Source organism: Balaenoptera borealis (genome assembly GCF_965194805.1).
Source record: "Balaenoptera borealis genome assembly, chromosome: 5".
Classification (NCBI taxonomy): Eukaryota; Metazoa; Chordata; class Mammalia; order Artiodactyla; family Balaenopteridae; genus Balaenoptera; species Balaenoptera borealis.
This window is the reverse complement of record NC_138862.1, coordinates 145,479,206-145,490,946: the sequence shown is the minus strand read 5'-3', so window position 1 is coordinate 145,490,946 and position 11,741 is coordinate 145,479,206.

Below are 11,741 nucleotides of genomic sequence, written 5' to 3'. Positions count from 1 at the left end.
AAAAGTATTGAAACTTTTCTTCTGGGCAAGTATATGGACTTCAGTGATCCATGACTCTAGTCATTGTTTATCAGGAAAACCTGTTACCATCATCCTTCCATTATTTATTTTTCTTTGGAGTGGGCCATCACCCACATTCTTAGAAACACAGCTGTTCAGTAAAAGACTGAATTATGTGGCAAGCCCATATTCTAATAATTACATTGTCCAATTACAGTTTTTTTTAAAAAAAATTTTATTGAAGTATAGGTGATTTACAACGTTGAGTTAATTTCTGCTGTACAGCAAAGTGATTCAGTTATACACTATTATACACACTCCTTTTTTTTTATATTCTTTTCCATTATGGTTTATCCCAGGAGATTGAATATAGTTCCCTGTGCTATACAGTAGGACCTTGTTGTTTATCCATCCTATATATAATAGTTTGCATCTGCTAATCCCAGCCTCCTAATCATCCCTCACTGTCCTCAACCCCTGGGCAACCGCCAGTCTGTTCTCTATGTCTGAGTCTGCTTCTGTTTCGTAGATAAATTCACTTGTGTCGTATTTTAGCTTCCACATATAAGTGATATCATATGGTATTTGTCTTTCTCTTTCTGACTTCACTTAATGTGATAATCTCTGTGTCCATCCATGTTGCTGCAAATGGTGTTATTTCATTCTTTTTTATGGCTGAGTAACATTCCATTTTATATATGTACCACATTTTCTTTATCCATTCATCTGTTGATGGACATTTAGGTTGTTTCCATGTCTTGGCTATTGTGAATAGTGCTGCTGTGAACATAAGAGTGCATGTATCTTTTTGAATTATAGTTTTGTCTGGATATATGCCCAGGAGTGGGATTGCTGGGTCATATGGTATTTCTATTTTTAGTTTTCTGAGGAACCTCCATACTGTTTTCCATAGCGGCTGCACCAAATTACATTCCCAATTATAATGTTTATATAACAAGCATCTTTTATATTTGAAGGAATCATTATTAACAATCTTTAGGACATGGTGCTGCATGACAGGAATACAAAGAGGCCTGAGGTAGGTCCCCTCCCCTTGGTTCTGTTCAGAGACTAAGATACACGTGTGTAAAAGTCTTACAAACAACACCAGGCAGTATGTTTATTAAGTACCAAAATGAAAAACATGAATTCGTACTAAAGGCACCTTGAAAGGAAAGGTAAGTCTAAGTAATTCCAAACAAAAAGCAGTTACCAGATGTTTCTGGCTTTAAGATCAATTTGAAGGTATAATTTCCAATTAGCATTAAGCCTCATTCTGCCTTGATTGCTAGATCTCTTTTTCAAAACCTGAAATCAATATTATTAGCAGTTGTTAGTTACCAACCAACACTAAAACTGAACAATTTAATTACTGCTTTAAAAGCATGTATCATCAACTATTTCAGGCATACAGAAAGGCACAGAGAATAATATACAAAATAAATTCTCACGAGTATGAAAGAATAGTTATCCCAGTAGGTACTCAGTAAAGGTTTGCTGAACGAATAACTGACTCTCATTTATTACAAAATGCCTTGTCTTCACATTTATAGTATCCTTGGAGCCAAGGACAATGTTTTAAATTTGTCGTCTTTTCCATGGTGCCCATATAATGATGGTTACGTGGTTGGCGTTCAATCAGTGCTTGTAGATTGGTTGACTTTTTCGGCCTAGGCTCCCTATGTTTGTAGCTGTCTTTAACCTTGAGCCCTAACTGGTAGCTTTTTAAACTCTAACCCAATATTTAGCTTAATTGAAATTAAGCTAAATTGTAACACATTATTGATGAAGTACAGCTCGAAAACTTTAAATTGAGAGAAGCTGAAAATCATTTACGGTATAGCTTTTACTTAATTTTATTATTACATCCTAACATCTTTTATTACTACCTGCTATTTTTAATGTTCGAATTAAAAATAGGAACTTGTTTAAAGCCCTGATTTTTAATTAGAGTAAGAATCACTCAAAAGCTGATATTGCAGAATGTTTAAGCACAGATTTCTCTTGTAAGGAAAAAAAAAAAAAAGGACTCGGCTTCAATTTTCAGAGTACTCTTGTAACTACTACAGATTCCATAAAATCCCGGAAATTGTTCCTCTACTGCCATGTGCATTTATTTTCTGCTTCTTCCTCTGGTTCGCTGTTTCAGCATGGTTGGAAATGTCTGGGGTGCTTGTTGTATAGATTCCTGACTTTCAGTCCTTCTGAATCCCAACCAGGGCAGGGGGCAGCACGTTGACGCCAGCATCTTTAAGGTTTCCATATGCTTCGTAAAGAAGCTAAACTTGGATAAATTGTTATTGCTGTTGTCTTAACTCTGGTTTTCTTGTTCAACTTTCCCTCTCACAATATCTTTAAATTTCTGTTCCTATTCTTCCCTTTTTGCTGATCCCTTCCGTACCCTACCCTTGCTCCCACTCTGGCACCTCCCTCAAGGGTCTCTTCTGTCCTTCATGGCCCCCCATGATCCATCTGCCAGTATGGAAACTTTGGAGTAGCCCCTCTTACAGAATCACTAGCCCTCCTCATTTCAGTCTCAGGGGATGTAGTCACCAAAGACACTGGAAATCATTCTGTTTCAAGTGTGAGGTGCTATAGATCAGTGCTACTCAAAAGAGCTTATTTATGAGATAAGAAACTTATGCTTGTATAATCAATGCACAATTTCCTTTTGGGGAAAGTCTTGCTACAGTTTCATATTTTGGTGCAAGCTCCTCAACTTTTCATAGACTAACAACAAACAGTTCACAGAAGGCACAATCCCACTAACCACATTTTGAGTATCTGTGCTATAGATTATGTTGTGGGAAAAGCTTTATTGAGATATAATCATACAACATAAAATTCATTTAAGTACACAGAAAGTATACTTGGAGTTTGCAGCCTTTACCATAATCGATTTTTAGGACATTTTCATCACCTCAAAAAGAAACTCAGTACTCCTTTAGCTATCACCCACCAGCCCTTCCATCTCTCCTCCTCCCAGCTGATCACTAATCGAGTTTCTGTCACTATATATCAATACTTTCCTGTTCTGGATATTTCGTATAAATGGAATCACGTAATATGTGATCTTTTGTGACTGGCTTCTTTCGCTTAGGACAATACTTTTAAAGTTTATCCATGCTGTAGCATGTATTAGTACTTCATTCCTTTCATGATCGAATAACATTCCATTGTATAGATATTTTTTTGCTTTTTCATTTATCAGTTGATGGACCTATGGATAGTTTCTACCTTTTGGATGTTATAAATAATGCTGCTGTGAACATTCATATGCAAGCTTTTGTGTGAATATGTTTTCAGTTCTCTTGGGTATATAATTAGGGGTGGAATTGCTGAGTCAAATGGTAATGTTTAAATGTTGAGAAACTGCCAGATTGTTTTCCAAAAAGTGGCCTCTCTATTTTATGTTCCTATAGCTGAATATGAGGATTCTGATTTCTCCACATTCTGCCAGCACTTATTATTATTTGACTTTTCTATTATAGCCATCCTACTGGGTGTGAAGTGGTATTGTGATTTTCATTTGCATCTCCCTAATGACTAGTGATGTTGAGTATCTTTACATGGCACTCATTGGCCATTTGTTTATGTTCTTTGGGAAAATGTCAATTCAGATTTTTTTTTTGCCCTTTCTAAAATTGGGTTATCTTTTTTATTATTGGGAATTATAAAAGTTCTTCATATATTCTGACAACAAGTTCCATGTTAGATAGGATTTGCAAATATTTTTTCCCATTCTGTGGCTTGTCTTTTCACTGTCTTATAGCACAAAAGTTGTTAAGTTTGATGAAGCCTAATTTGTCTACTTTTTGTTGATGCTCATGCTTTTGGTGTTATATTTAATAATTCATTCCAAATCCAAGGTCATGAAGATTTACCCCTATGTTTTTCTCTAATAATTTTATAGTTTTGACCCTTCCATGTAGGTCTTTGATCCATTTTTTAAAGTTAATTTTTCTACATGGTGTAAAGTAAGGGTCCAACTTCAGTCTTGTACATGTGCCTGTCCAGTGTTCCAGTACCATTTGTTGACAAGGCTATTCTTTCCCTACTAAATGATCTCGGTACCCTTGTTGAAAATCAATCGATTATAGATACAAGGATTTATTTCTGGACTGTCAACTCTATTCCACTGACCAATATGTTTAACCTTATGCCAGTTCCTCATTGTCTTGATTAGTGTCGCTTTGTAGTAAGTTTTGAAATTGGGATTCGGGGGTCTTCCAATTTTGTTCTTCTATTTCAAGACCATTTTAGCTGTTCTAAGTCCCTTGAGTTTCCTATGAATTTTAGGATCAGCTTGTCAGTTTCTACAAAGAAGCCAGCTGGGATTCTGCTAAGGATTGCATTGACTCTATAGATCAATTTGTGGATTATTGTTGTTTTAACAACATTGTCTTCTAATCCATGAACATGAGATGCCTTTCCATTTATTTAGATCTTATTTGATTTCTTTCAACAATGATTTGTAGTTTTCAGAGTCTAAGTTGGTATTTCTTTTGTTAAATTTATTCCAAAGTATTTTGTGGAATTGTTGATTTCATTTTGGATCATTCATTTATAGTTCTTACTCATTAGGGACACATAGAGGAAAAATTCAACCGTTGCAGTTGCAGGGAAAACTTGGCTGGTCTCCTGTGAGCCAGAATTTCCTAAAATGGATTCCTTGAGATTCTATGTGGGGAAAAAAGTATTCTGTGTCAAATAATTTTGGAAGATGTTTCCTGTCTTAAAGCTTCCTGATCTTTGTAAACATACAGAAGAATCTGAGAAGTCAGGCAGCACCTTAAATCCTACAGAAAGCAAAGCTTTCATCTATTTTGAAGTACTTAATCCTGAATGATTTTCGTATCCTTCTTAAGATGTGATAAGGCACAGAATTTATGTGGCCAATGTCTTGAAAGACAAAGTTAAGCTATTTCATAATTTTGCCTAGAGTAGACATTATAATGGTTGGTCATAATATTATAAAATGCATTCTAAGTGCCAGTGAAAATATTTCTTTTTGAAAGTGACACTTAAATTCAGCCTGTAAAATACTGCCTTTTGTTGAATTTTTTCCTTGGATTCAGTATCCTAAATGTGTATATCAATACTGTATAATGGTAAGAGCAGTGTGTTCAAGACTGGAGAAAGGGGCCTTGGGGAACTATTAGATGAATAAGCATACACAGTTTTAAGGTTAGGAAGGTAAGGTATAAAAAGACAATGTGGCCTTGGAAGTTGGACATGCTCATGTTTGAATCTTAGCTCTGTGTGTGTTTCACTTGAGTGATAGTGAGCATGTGTAATGGCCTCCCTGAATCTCAGTTTTATCGCTTAAAAATGGTCTTGATAGCTATATCACTTTATAAATTGCATAGCATGGTACATACATAACTCAAATGTAAAATGGCTTTGTTCCCTAAAGTAGGGATATATAATATATATAAAATTCCATTTTACATATGTTTTACCTGTATCCTTCAGATTTGTGTCTGATTTGAAGGAACACTGGGGATTGAATTCTTGGACAAGTTTAGGGCCTTCCTTCAAGAATGGACTCAAGCATTCCACCTATAACTGCACTCCAAGCTGCAGGCCAGCTTCGAATCAGGCAATTTATTTCCAGCGTTCCCCCCAACTCTTTTTTTCCACCTTCTTTCCCTACAACTCATTCCCTCCTTCTCTCTGGAATACCAGTCTGTCCTGACAAAACCAACTTTCTGGAAAAGTAATGTGTTAGGCTGTCTGAGCTCCTGTAACAAAATGCCAGAGACTGGGTGACTTATAAACAAGAAACATTTGTTTCTTACAGTTCTGGAAGCTGGTAAATCCAGGATAACGGCACTGCCAGATTTGGTGTCTAGTCAAGGCCCTCTTCTGGGTTGCTGTGTCCTCACGTGGTCTAAGGGGCCAGGGAGCTCTGTGTCAGGCCTCCCCCCACCCCTTGTTAATTTCCTTTAGCATCTAGTTTATTTTTGAGCAGCATCAATGCACCTTGGCAATAACCACCCAATCTCATTGTGTTTGTACTTAGTCTTCCATGGTTTCAAATGCCTGATATACTGTACCAATGGAAGGTACAAGGAAATTTGTATATTTTCTTTTTATTAATAAACATATATTAATATTATGATTAGCTTCGTAGATTGTTCTCCCTGGTTTGTGATTTCCTCAAGGGCAAGGCCATATCATATTCAGTTTGTCAGGCCTTTTTTTTTTATAAGGGCATTAATCTCATTCCTGAGGGTGAGCCCTCAGGACTTAAAATCTCCCAAAGACTCCACCTCCTAATACCATCACATTGGGCATTAGGATCTCAGTATCATATTTGGGGGGGATATAAACATTCGAACAGCAGTATAATGTAAAGTAAAACTGAGTCAACAAGTTACCTGTAGCAGTGATATTTTGCAATTTTCCTGTCTTCTCTAAATACGGACTGAAAGGCATTGTTTCTAGGTAAATTTTGAAACTTTGCCATGAAGGGCAGTGAGAAGGTATGGAATTCTATTTTGAATAGATGATCCTTTCCTAATTCTTCTGGTTTTATTATGCCTGCTTGATGATCAGTTCCATTACACCTCTTCTACTGGGTTCTATAATAAATCACCAACTTTCTGGGAAGGAAAGCATCAACTTTGGTGTTTTGATGCCTTTTTGGCTTTAGATCTGGTCCTAAGAAGTTGGTGTGGAGGAGGAAAGAGAATAGCTAGTTACAAGGAGACTGAATAGATGGAAAATATCAACAGAATTCAGGCCCAACGATAAAGCATAACAATGTGGGTGCTAGTCTTGGTTATTACAATCTCCAAAAGGATTTTTTGTACTGGAGATAACAACTCTCCAAACATAACTGTTGGCATGAAAATAGAATGACAGCAAGTTACTGGGGACTATGGCATTGTTTTCTGTTTTTGTTTTTTTAATTCTTGACTTTGCTATGATTTAAGTTTGTTAGCAAACGATTGTGTGACTTGTTTTAAGCTGATTACAATTTAATGCAAAGTCACTCAAGGGGCAGAACAGGGGAACTTCAGAAATGAAAACAAATCAATTCAATAAAAATTCACCCAGTCCATGTAGAGGTCTTTAAGGGATAAGGGAAAGTCTAGATGGCTCTTCCTCGGTGGAAGTGGAATGAATGGTGAGTTCATTGAGGACCTCAACAGCCGTGAGCTCAGGTATCTCTCTGGTTGGGACTCACGGCTCAACTCTGTCCACTGGAAGAGGCTGGATCATGAGATTAGGTGAATCTATAGTTTTCCCAGAAGCATGACTTTTTCCCCCTATGACCTTTGAAGAAGACATTCTAATAAAAGGAAAAGATAGCAAAATAATATTTTAACAGCAAAACTGATTTTTAAAAAATTTTATTGGAGGTAGTTGATTTACAATGTTTTGTTTTAGGTGTACAACAAAGTGATTCAGTTTTACATATACATATATTCATTCTTTTCCAGATTCTTTTCTCATATGGGTTATCACAGAGTATTGAGTAGAGTTCCCTGTGCTATACAGTAGGTCCTTGTTGGTTATCTATCTTACATATAGTAGTGTGTGTATGTTAATCCCAAGCTCCTGATTTATCCCTCCCCGCCATGCCACGTTTCCCCTTTGGTAACCATAAGTTTGTTTTTGATATCTGTAAGTCTGTTTCTGTTTTGTAAATAAGTTTTTGTATCATTTTTAAAAATTAGATTCCACATATAAGTGATATCATGATACTTGTCTCTGTCTTACTTCACTTAGTATGATAATCTCTAGGTCCATCCATGTTGCTGCAAATGGCATTATTTCATTCTTTATTATGGCTGAGTAATATTCCATTGTATATACATACCACATCTTTATCCATTCATCCATTGATGGACATTTAGGTTGCTTCCATGTCTTGGCTATTGTGAATAGTGCTGCAGTGAACATCAGGGTGCATGTCTCTTTTCAAATTATGGTTTTCTCTGGATATATATGCAGGAGTGGGATTGCTGGATCATATGGTAGCTCTATTTTTAGTTTTTTTAGGGAACCTCTATACTGTTTTCCATAGTGGCTGCACCAACTTACATTCCCACCAACAGTGCAGGAGGGTTCCCTTTCCTCCACACCCTCTCCAGCAGTTATTGGCAAAATGCATTTTTGACATTACCAAAACCAAGCATAAAATGGACTTAGTCACATGTCCCTCTCCTGTTAAACTAGAATATTTGATTTTTGAGCCCCACTGGTAAACAATGGATGTTCTCCTTCAGTGCTGCGGAAAGAAGCCTGACTGTATTCATTCCTTCAAAAGCCAACAGTTTGGGCAAAGTATGTAATGTTTGGTATCAAGTTACAGAAAAAAAAAAGTGTTCTCTAAAGCTGTGAAGGGGTAAATGCAACTCATTGGTCATATTTCTCAAATTACTCTTACGTTTGAATAATGGGAAGACTAAAAGAAATCATAGAAATATTTGGTTAGAAGGGAGTATCAAATCCAAATTCTTTACATTTTACAGATGAAGAAACTAGAAACCCAGAGAAATTATACTTTGAAACAAATGATTTAACCAACAAAACCTGTAAAGTTGAGGCCAGGGAATTAAAAACAGCTGTGAAAAACATCAGTCGCAGTTAGTTCCTGGAGACCACTGAAGAAACAAGAAATGTAACATGAACGAGTGAAGATGGGTGATAGCCTAATTAAAAAGCAAGAATTGTGCAGTATGATCAGTTCCTGAGAGAAATTTATGGCCAAGGTAATGGCAAAACATTTCAGACTTTTACTGTTCTGTATCTTCAGGTGCCCACAGTCAGGTGAAGCAATCATTCGGTTGTTGTCACAGACCCTCTGGAAAGGGTCAGCTCAGGTGCTGTGGAGACTGCTTCATCAGCAGTGAAATAAGAAAGCAGTGAATTTACGGATGATGTTTAGGGAGGCAGATTTAAAAATAACAGCCCATAAGTGATGGTTGCCGGGACTTAACTTAGGATCCCTGAGAATTTTTTGTTCTTAGAACTCTATTAACAATCCGTCTTTATTCATCATAGTATTCTCCATCCGATGACTCCTCAGGAGGAATATTCTCACTTTACAGGTATGAAAACTAAAGAGCAAAAGAGAAGCAGAGAATCAGTAGCAACATGTCCTCCGTTAAGCTTTCGAAGCCTTGGTTCATTGTTTAACCAGAGGTCCCAAAATCCCCAGCGAGGGGAAAATTTTAAGGCCAGTACTGGGAAGGAGCCATTACTTGTTAATAAAGTGGCTCAGGGTTATTGTTCCCCTCTTATTTTTCTAGCAGGGAAAGAATATGTTGTAGTAGGCAAGTTAGTCTAATCTCTTAAGACTTGGTGTCTGATTCTCTTTTCTGTTAAGATAACAGTAATAATACTAAAGCAGAAAGACTAGGAAACTCCAAATGGAATCAGGAGACTCCACTGCTTACAAAACCTCCATTGGTTTTTCCTTGGACTTTTTTGGAGCAAAGATAAAAATCCATAACATGACCCCACATGCTCTGCTTGATCTAACCTGGCCCTGGTTGTCTTCTCTCATGTCCTCAGTTACACCGTGACCCATTCTGCCTGAGGGTTCAACCCGTGCTGTTGAATGTTAATTCATACTCCGTCCTCAGAGCTCAATGTACTTTTTAAGAAAGCCTCTTCCATCCCCTACCTTGTTATTATACATTCCCTCCCCACCCCCCACCACGGATCACAGTTATTTAAGCAACTAGTTACTGAATGTCTTTCACTTGCTTTTCTAGAGGTGTGCTTTGTGCCTCTCTGGTCTACTCTTATATCTGTAGCACCTGGTGGCCCATCTGGCGCATAGGAGGTGCTTAAATATTTGTGGAAGGGAGTGAGATAACAGCTGATTGAAATATGTGGTACAGAGTTAGCACTCAATCAATATTAACAGCTAGATTAATTCTGAATTTGTTTCACTCTCCCTCTGTTGCTTGATCTGCCTTATTTTCGATTGCTCAGGGTTACAAGACCCTGCCCAGCTCTGGGGCCGAGCAGTGTGCTGCTGTATGCAGTAGGAGCTTCATACATGTCTACGCTCACTGCTGCTAATGAGAGGTCTAGGACCCTGCCCTTGGACCTGCTGCCAGTATAAACTAGGTTAGCTTTCAGGGCGCTTCATCATAGTTGGGTATGTCAACTGTGGTGATACTACATTAGCTCTATGTTCTAAAAATTCATCAAGTCTTCTGTTTAAATGTTTATTACAGGTGACTTGTTCTGCTATGGGCACCTTTAGAAAGCTGAAAAATTCTATCTCCTGATTCTGTCAGAAGAAGCTGAAGGATGTTTGTCAGAGCTGAGATAGCTTTAATATTTATTTACTGTCAACAGGTAGTGATAGTCACTGCTCAGACAGTCTCTTTTTAGAGTGGCTTCTCAAACAACCTCTGGATAGTCAAATTACAGTGGAACTGAAGGCTAAAATCATGAACTCTGGAGACAAGAATAGAACTGGGTTCCTATCTCCCCTTTACTATTTATAGCAGTGGGACCTCGGGCAGATCAACCTTCCTAGCCTCGGTCTTCTCAACTGTAAAAAAGTGGTTTGTGATAAATAATACCAAGATGTTCAGCGAATCCGTTTCACATTGTTGAAAATAACAACATAAATATCCTTCTCTACCAGTGATTCTCATTGGTGGTGCGAGGGAAGGAGTTTTGTCTCTCAGGAGACAATATATCTGGAGGTGTTTTTTGGTGGTCACGCTGGGGGTGGGTTGGTGGAGGAGAGGTGGTTTGCTACTGGCCTCCAGTGGGTGGAGGGCAGGAATGCTGGTAACATCCCACAATGCATAGGATAGGTCTTTATTATTTTATTATTATTATTTTGTGTGTGTGTGTGTGTGGTGAAGGAAAGTGCAGCATTTATTGTAAGGCCATACAGGTAGTCCAGGACAGCTAGTGGTCAAAAAGCCCAAACTCTCTGATGAGTTTCAGCAAAGCATTTTGAAAGGCCAGGGGAGGGAGTGGGCATCGCAGGATATGTTATCAGCCTGTGCACAGTTCTCTGATTGGCTGATGCTGAAGTCTCAGGGCAGTGTCCCAGGGGTTAACATTATCAATCCTCAGCCTCCCGTAGGCCTGGGGGCTACGTGCTCCTGGTCATCAAGTATCAGTAGTCACCTTCTTCCATTTGGTGGGGGATTTTCACATCTGTGAAACAATTCAGGAGAAGTGCATCAGATGCTGTTATCCAGGTACTTCAGAGAGGAGCTAAAGCAGAGGATATGGGCAAGGGGTCTGTCCCGGGAAGGCCCCAGGGGGTCCTGCTGGGTTACAGAAGGACTGTTGAAATCCGTGCTCCCCTGCCCCCCGCCCTCCTGGCCCCCCCTGCCCACTCCAAAGGGAGGGCAGCGCTGGAAGGGAGCTCATTATTAAAACCAGCATCAGGCGTCCGTTTCTAGGGTGGAGTTGAAGCCGCACAACTCAGATGGGACTTGAACCCAGCCAAAACCCAGACTGGGAGTTGAACCCCTTGTCTTTTAAAATCACACCTGGTCTCAGGACTTAATGAAGCTCAGGTTCTTTGTGTCTCGTCACAGAAAGAATTCAGTGAGGGACTAAGTAATAGGTAAGAAGTGGATTGATTGATGGCTGCGTTGGGTCTTCGTTGCTGCACGTGGGCTTTCTCTAGTCGCGGCAAGCAGGGGCTACTCTTCGTTGTGGCGCGCAGGCTTCCCATTGCGGTGGCTTCTCTTGTTCCAGAGCACGGGCTCTAGGCATGCGGCCTTCAGTAGTTGTGG